Source organism: Embiotoca jacksoni, unplaced genomic scaffold (genome assembly GCF_022577435.1).
Source record: "Embiotoca jacksoni isolate LCO1_2020_lvr unplaced genomic scaffold, fEmbJac1.0.p SCAF_11, whole genome shotgun sequence".
Lineage (NCBI taxonomy): Eukaryota > Metazoa > Chordata > Actinopteri > Embiotocidae > Embiotoca > Embiotoca jacksoni.
Window position 1 is genome coordinate 3,908,385 of NW_027185241.1, and position 7,834 is coordinate 3,916,218.

Here is a 7,834-nt window from a genome sequence, read left to right on the forward strand (position 1 = left end):
GACAGCGCACCGAGCCAGCGACCGGAGAGGCAGCACTACTACCAACCTGAACCCGCGGAGGAGAGCACAGGGAGGGGGAGGAGGAGGAGGAAGAGGATGGCGGAGGAGGAGGGAGGAGAGGAGGTGTGCATCTATCTCTATCTCTTTCTCTCTCTCCCCGTGTGTGTGTGTGTGTGTGTGTGTGTGTGTGTGTGTGTGTAAGTAGTTAATTAGTAAATCCCCATTCGCTGTGCCTCGGGTCGGTTTGTTTTCCCCGGTCGACAAGCCGAGAGGAAAGAGAATTTGAAGTAGGATTCGACCCGTTTCCGCTCCTGTGTCTCATATATGAGGTTTGTGTGTGAGTGTGAGTGTGTACTAGTGTAATGGTGTGTTTGTGCGTTTTCTCTCTCTCAGGGCTCTCCTTGCTGCCACAAGAGGGGCCAGGTCACCCCAAAAGTTGCTCACCTTGAATGGCTCACTATAATTCCCCAGGCAAGCAATGACAGTTGCCACTTCAAGGAGTTTCCAGTGCCAGCGCAACTACGGGCTTCATGATCCTGACAGTGACACAAAAACCTTCACCTAAACCTATAGTTGGGTTCAAGTCTGAAACTTGAGGCATCACTGTGATTTCCTTTGTGGAACAAAATTCGATAGCAACAGCAAGATCTTCTTGTTCTTCAAGTAAACCTAAAACAGCACTCGCTAAAGGACGAGCCCCACCTGTCAGTCTGGCTTTAGTGGACAATTCACTGCTGGTGTCAAACCTGCTGTCCCTACAGCAAAATCCACATTACAGTGAAACACATTATCCGTCTTCAACTCATTGGCTTCCATCAACAGTCAACATGAATGAAATCACACAGCTGCACGCGCACACACACACACACACACACACACACACACACACACACACACACACACACACACACACACACACACACACACACACACACACACAGCATGGGAGACAGTGGCCCGGCTCTTGTGCCAGTAAAATCGACTCTGCCCTTAACAAACTTTAATTATTTAATTGATCCCCAATCAACAACTTAATAATCAATTAGGTAAACCTATGGAACTCACTTGAGTGCAGAGAGCCGGAGTCTATGACAAGGGAATCAGGAGAGGAGAGGAGGGAAGAGATCGAAGGATGGGGAGAAGGGGGCTGAGGCTTGGGATGTTGTGCTCTCTGCTGGCCGCCTAGCTGTTGTCTGATTGAGACTGACGATGGCATAAGGTCACATTTTTGTGCTGCCAACATTATATGCGACCACTGTTAAAGAGGGTAAAGGTCAATGCAAGTGTGGCTACATGTTTTGAAGTGAAACCTTTTAAGAGGCAGTGTTTTGGGTTTTTTATGTATCTGTTCTGGGTAGGTGTGAGACAGTAACAAGAAATATTTTGACTGGTGATAATAGATTGAATTTAAGGCAACAGAAATGTTAGTGGTGACTATTTTTTTTTTTTTTTTTTTTTTTTTTTAGCAAAAATGACAGATCGTTGATTGAGAATTTGCGGTTTTTGCCTGTCGGTTGGACAAAACATTCAATCTGAAGGAATCGCTTTGAGCTCTGAGTAATTATGATGGACACTTTTCACTGTTTTCATTATAGACCAAATGTTTGATCAATTAATCAAGGAAAACAATCAGCAATTAATCAATAATGAAAATAATTATTAACTGCCGCCTAATTAGCATTTAGCAAAAGGCAAATTGACTTTTATTCCTTTGAGGGACAAAAGCACTGAATGAATTGTGGTACAACATGGTCACAGCTGCAGCCATACACGCACATCACCACACATTCAGATAACAGCCTAGGCACCTCTTTATCGCCCTCTAGTGTCGACTGCTGATCTCAGCCTTCCATCACTGCTTGTTAACCCTTCCTCCTGACACCAGGGACTCCGTCCTTTCTCAACTCCTTGCCCAGATTTTTTGGGTTCACGTTGCACGAAGCTACAACCACAGTCCATTTGTTTGTGTGCATAGCTGTGCCTGTATGTCAGCCTTGTGTGTGTGTGTGTGTGTGTGTGTGTGTGTGTGTGTGTGTGTGTGTGTGTGTGTGTGTGTGTGTGTGTGTGTGTGTGCGCGCACGCGTCGGGAGCAGGAAATATCAGACGCTCACACACACAGCAGATGAAAGCTTTGCCAATACCGCGAGTCCCCTGAGGGCCATGGCGATATTGATGTGACCATTGGTGTGTGTGTGTGTATGTGTGTGTATGTGTGTGTGTGTGTGTGTGTGTGTGTGTGTGTGTGTGTGTGTGTGTGTGTGTGTGTGTGCGTGTCTGTTATAGGTGCATGTCAGAATTTGTACATGTATGTAGTGTCTGTTGCATGTCACCTCTAAAAACCCAAAAGGGCAAAAAGCACATACTGAAACATGCCAGTAACCTCTAACCACTGATCCCAGAGCAGCTCGTTCTAACATCCTCTGAGGGCCCCCCCCCACACACACACACACACTACTGATCTCTGCTCTGCAGCTGGAGCGTCTGAACCTCTGACACCTGGGAGGTATATGTGACAGAGTGGGGAGGCCCTGGAAGAGGATGAATAACTGACCTATCACATCCCCATTGACTGAGTTAATTAATATAAGTAGAGCAGGGGATTCTTAGCTCACTTTTCACTGTATGGATTTGCTGTCTCCTCACATTTGGTATGTTTTATGTCTATTCAATGTAAACTCAATGTGTTCCGTCCTGCGGCACAATCGTGACAGCTAATTTTGGTGTGCGAGTCGTTTTGATTGGGCAGAGTTTAATTGTGGTACAACACAGGGCCTCGGTGTGACTGACTGATATAAAATCTCACGTGAATGGATGTAAAATTGCAGCAGGGCGAACTGCTAAAAGGCTCCCGTTCTTTGCGTTACATTTCCGCTCGAGGCTACTTGTTGGTTTCCGTTTATCCTTTAGGTCTGATAAAGCTAAAATATTATGTTTAAAGGGGATTAGAGGAGGTTTTGTGCGCACAGAAATTCAAAGTGGGAAGTAGTGAGAAAGAGAGGAGGGACAGGGAGAAAGGACAAGGAAATCCTCATGGACTCTTCGACTCTCTTATACATGCAAACACTCTCTTTCTTCTTCTTTGAGGGTGAAAGACAAGAGAGAGGGAGAGAGGAGCATGTGTGAGGAGAGGGGGAGGGAGGGGTGACACAAGCAGGACAGACAGGAAGACAGGCAGTAGAAGGTGGGAAATGGAGAGAAAAGGAGGGGAAAGAGAGCAAGAAAGAGCTCCACTGCCTAGTCTTAATCTGAGCTGTTCTGATCAATAGCCCATTTCCCATTGTTGCCAGAGCTGTTCGATCGCTACACCACAGAATTAACACACCCACTTTAATCTAGGGGGAGAGGAGAGAGGGGAGGGAGAGGAGGGGGAAGGGAAAATGGGGAAGAAGGGGGTTAAGGGGGTGAGTGGGGAGCAGCTGTGGAGGCATTCTCAAATGAAATCAAATCTAATTGTTATCACTGTAGCCGCTGCACTTATTACTACCACTGTTACAATTATCCACCGACCATATAGCCCGCTTTTTTTCTTCTCCCTCTCATACCTGCATCATGTGGTGTAAACTGGACGTAAATAATCCGAATTAGTGTTTATTTGTTTCATTTTGCCAGCTGTAGATTGGATTGGTTTGGGAGGTTGGGTGGGTGGGTGGAGGTGGTGGGGGTGGTTGTTGATGGTCTGGAAAGGCTCAGTAACAGGGAATGGGGTTTGTGGTCAGGTATAGTGTACCGGATACACTCCAACATCTGGGTGTCTCAATTCAGCTTGGCTGCGTGAGGCGGTTTCAGCAGAGTTTCATGAGATAATGCTGTTGCGTGATAAGAATGTTATTATATGATATATCTTATTGAATGTGGGAGGACTTGATCTGTTTTTTTGTTTTTTTCCTGTCAGACATCTCAGATCAAGTGCCTTCATGTGTAGCATCCAAGATGTCGATACAATGTTTAAATCCTTATCTGACATGCATTATTTTTCAGGTCATTCTTACTTGAATTTTGGGACTGCAACTTTTTCACAATGCTATTTATATTTTCACTTACCTCTAGTGGCTTCTACCCTTGCAGATAGTTTTGGTTTTATGTGGCCACAGTTTGAGCTACCTGTGTCTGAGATTTCTTCCCAATACAATGGAAGCGAATAGAATTTAAACTGTGTGCCCACAGCTATGGAAAACAGGAGCTGTGAAATTAAATATCTTTCCAAATATAAGTTTTGGTTACTCAAAATACCTCACTACACATGAGAGCAACAATTTTATAATAGTCCTCACAAAATCTGTGGGTTGTCTGGAGTAACACAAATGTTGTTAATGACGTGTTACTTCCTTGTTTTTTGTCGTGCTAGCGGTGATCACTTTTGTACCAGACTAAAATATTGCAACTACCAGGCTGGATTGCTGTGATTGAACAGGATGAAGCACATTTTACTTTTTAAGATTCTCAAAATGATTTCTTTAGTACCACCAGCTAGATGACATTTGTCATTTTGAATGAAATGTCTGACAATACTGTAAAGGATTTCCATGAAATTTGTCAAATTGTGAGACCCCTAATTTTTTATGTCACGTCAACATCAGGTCAAATTCATTTTGTTGATCATGACCAAATCCTTATAGTCCCTTCAGCTACACATGTACTCGACAGACTCTGTCATAAATACAGTACACCCCTCGTAGGTACGTCGTTGTAGAGAATGGTGCTTAGTCTTCACGGACTTCAATGCACCATGGACAGTGATTACAGGTTGCCTCAATAAATGAACTATAATGAGCGTCAGCTTGGAGAATAACCTGTTCTTGTATCATACCGAGTGCTCTCAATCTATTGAAAATCTATTGGTCACGCTCGCCATAAGGACCAGCATAATACCTGTGCAATCATGCCACATGATGCTACGTACATTTCTTTAAGTCAGATACATAAAATACAACTTCAGATATGCTCGTAGAGGTTTTGAACTGCTGTGATTAAAAGAAACCAAAGTGAAAGTCTTTTCCCCTTTCACAACAAAGCGTTCGCAGGTTCACTCTTCCATTACTAAAGTGAATACTTGTGCTTTCTCAGTACCAACACTTAAGTTTAGCTGTTGAATACTCTGGGCTGCAGCTTTGGGTATTGCCGGTGGAGTCTTTGCTTACTGCCTTCCACCGAGACAGCTTGAGGGGAAAACAGAGCAGAAGAGCTCTTCCCTGCCACCCGAGGCTACCACCCAACTTTTCCTTCAATCCATTCTACTTACTCGAGACCTTTTGAAGTCATTTCATAACAGAGCAATTTTCTCGTTAGCGTTTGGCTTTAATTGTGGGTAATTAAGCGTGCTCCAGCAGTATAGAGAGCGCTGTTCGGGGGACTGGGGGGAAATTAGCCGCAGTTCAGCTGTGAAATATGGGGTTAAGTGAGAGTCGGGGTAGGGAGAGGAGAGAGCCGAGGGGGGTCAGTGACTCCAAAACAGGGTTCACACTGTCTAAAAAGGAAAGCTGCTTTGGGTGGAGTGGAAGATGGGGAAGATGGCAACAACAAAAAAAAAGTGGGAACACAAATAGGTGGTTTTAGTCAGAGACACAATTCAAACGGAAGCTCAACAGGGCTAAAGGAGGCACTGTGGGGAGCATAAGAGAATAATAATGATTTGAGAGAGCAAGGAGTGGACACAAGCTCTGAAGTTAAAATTTGTGTGAGTACACTGAATAAAGTAGATGTGTATTGTGAGAAAACAGAAAGCAGAGACTACATTTCGGCACTACTTGCATGTCATGAAAATACTGTGACGCATGGAAGTTTGACTTAGAACATTGAAGTGATTTAAAATGTATTATTATTTTACAGACACATTAAATATCGCTACGAAAATCTTGCACGTAAAAAAGGCTTACCGACAGGTGAATCTACATGAATTTTACCTGGTGGAGGTCTGAGGACAAACACGCTATTAAATTGAGAATAAGCGATTGTCGGTGTTCAGTGAAAGTGTATTTCCCCAGTTGTCTCCCTTTAAGCAACAAAGTGTGTACACAAGCAAAACCCTGGGTGGCACTAACTGTCACCAAGTGGATTATGGTCTTTACACAGAGTGACCCTTGATTAAATGCACCACCTTACCCTTTGCATCCATTAATGCTTTTATTTTAACCCCATAACAGCTATAAACGTCGATGTGGCCATAAAGCGGATGAGGAATGATTGGAGCCATTGACTGTACTGTCAAATGCTCAGTGGATAGCGACTAACTCCGCTGGGCCCTTTACGAGTGCTTCATCCCCCGGTGGAACTGTCCCCGCTGACTATAATGAACCCGTTAGAGCCTCTATAAATATTGGCTCCCATGCTTAGTGATCGTTTGAATAGCTCAGAAATAGAGCTCGGTTTGCAAACAAGTGGCTGGGCGTCGGAGGTGGTGAAGCTAATACCTAATCAATGGAGGGACACTCCCTTGCAGAGGGCCCTCGCAGAGCTTTGATTCATCCAGAGGGTGCGGATATAATGTTGTTTAGAATAAGCACAAAACTACCATATTGATTAACACATTATCAATGTCAATGGAAGATTCTTTCAGGAAAAAGTGAAAACTGCAGGGGTACTGAGATGGACGGGTAGGAAAAAAACAAAACATATCAAGGCTGCAGTGGGAACTAAACACCCTCCTGCCAGCTCCAGTGAGGAATTCAGACTTGAGTCTTCGGCAGGGTCACTCTCCCCATGTTGGGTGCCAGTGTTACAGATTAGATGCGAGTGCAGGTTCTTCAAGGCCGGGAAATCAAAACATTCCCCAATGGGCAGTAAAGGAAGACTTTGCCCATGATGAAGGGAGATATTTAGTGGTCTTAACCAAGGCTACTCTGCTACATTTCAAGTGCTTAAAGGAGAAAAACACTCGGTTTCAATGTTGAAATGGTTTTTAAAAAAAATCCAAATCTGTCTGCCACCATGAGATACTCCCGTCCACGTTGGTGTAATAATTGTATTTCAGAATCTAACTGCTGTTCAAAAGCAAATATTTAAGACCTAAACTGAGTAAAGAATGTTTAGCTGTACAAGAATTTGGTTATTTTAAAAAGGGAAATATTTTAACAGGCCACTCATTTACTTCATTGAAGTGATGCACTACTCGCTACACTACTAAGAGATGCAATAATTCATTCATGAAAAAAAAGTTCCATCTTCAGTCATTCAGATCTGAATGGTATTTGAAAAATCCATGCAGCCTTTGAAAAAGAAAATGTTTCTGTCGAGGACATACAACACAAGAGGAAACTATGTAAAACAGACTAAATGGGTATGTCTCAAAACTGCAACCTATTTATACACCACATTAAAAGTCACACACAATAACTAAATGGTAAATGAACTGCACACATAGAACTTATAGAGGTCTACAAAGCACTTCACAATTTTGTCTCACTCACTCACTCACTCACTCACTCACTCACTCACTCACTCACTGTGACAGAGCTGCCATGCAAGGTACTTGCCTGCTATCTGGAGCAGGATTTGAACCCCCAACCCTTTAATTAGTTAACAACCCTCTGAGCCACAGCCAGCCCTGACTACTGCGATGCAACATCTTTCTGTTCTGCTGAGCAGATTCAAAGTTTTACAGCTATGTACTGAAAAAGTATACATATTTCTATTTTTTCATATCTTCATGGCAAAATCATATCAGTTCAGATATTGATCAGACTCTCATTTTAGATGCAGCAATATAAGTACTTTGCAGTTTACTTGATTAGATTTTTTTAATTAATTGTTTCAAAATATCAGCCAACTATTTATCATTAAATAAGTGCAGCAGTGTTGCACTCTCACCAACTAGACTTTAACTGCATGGCTAAAACAT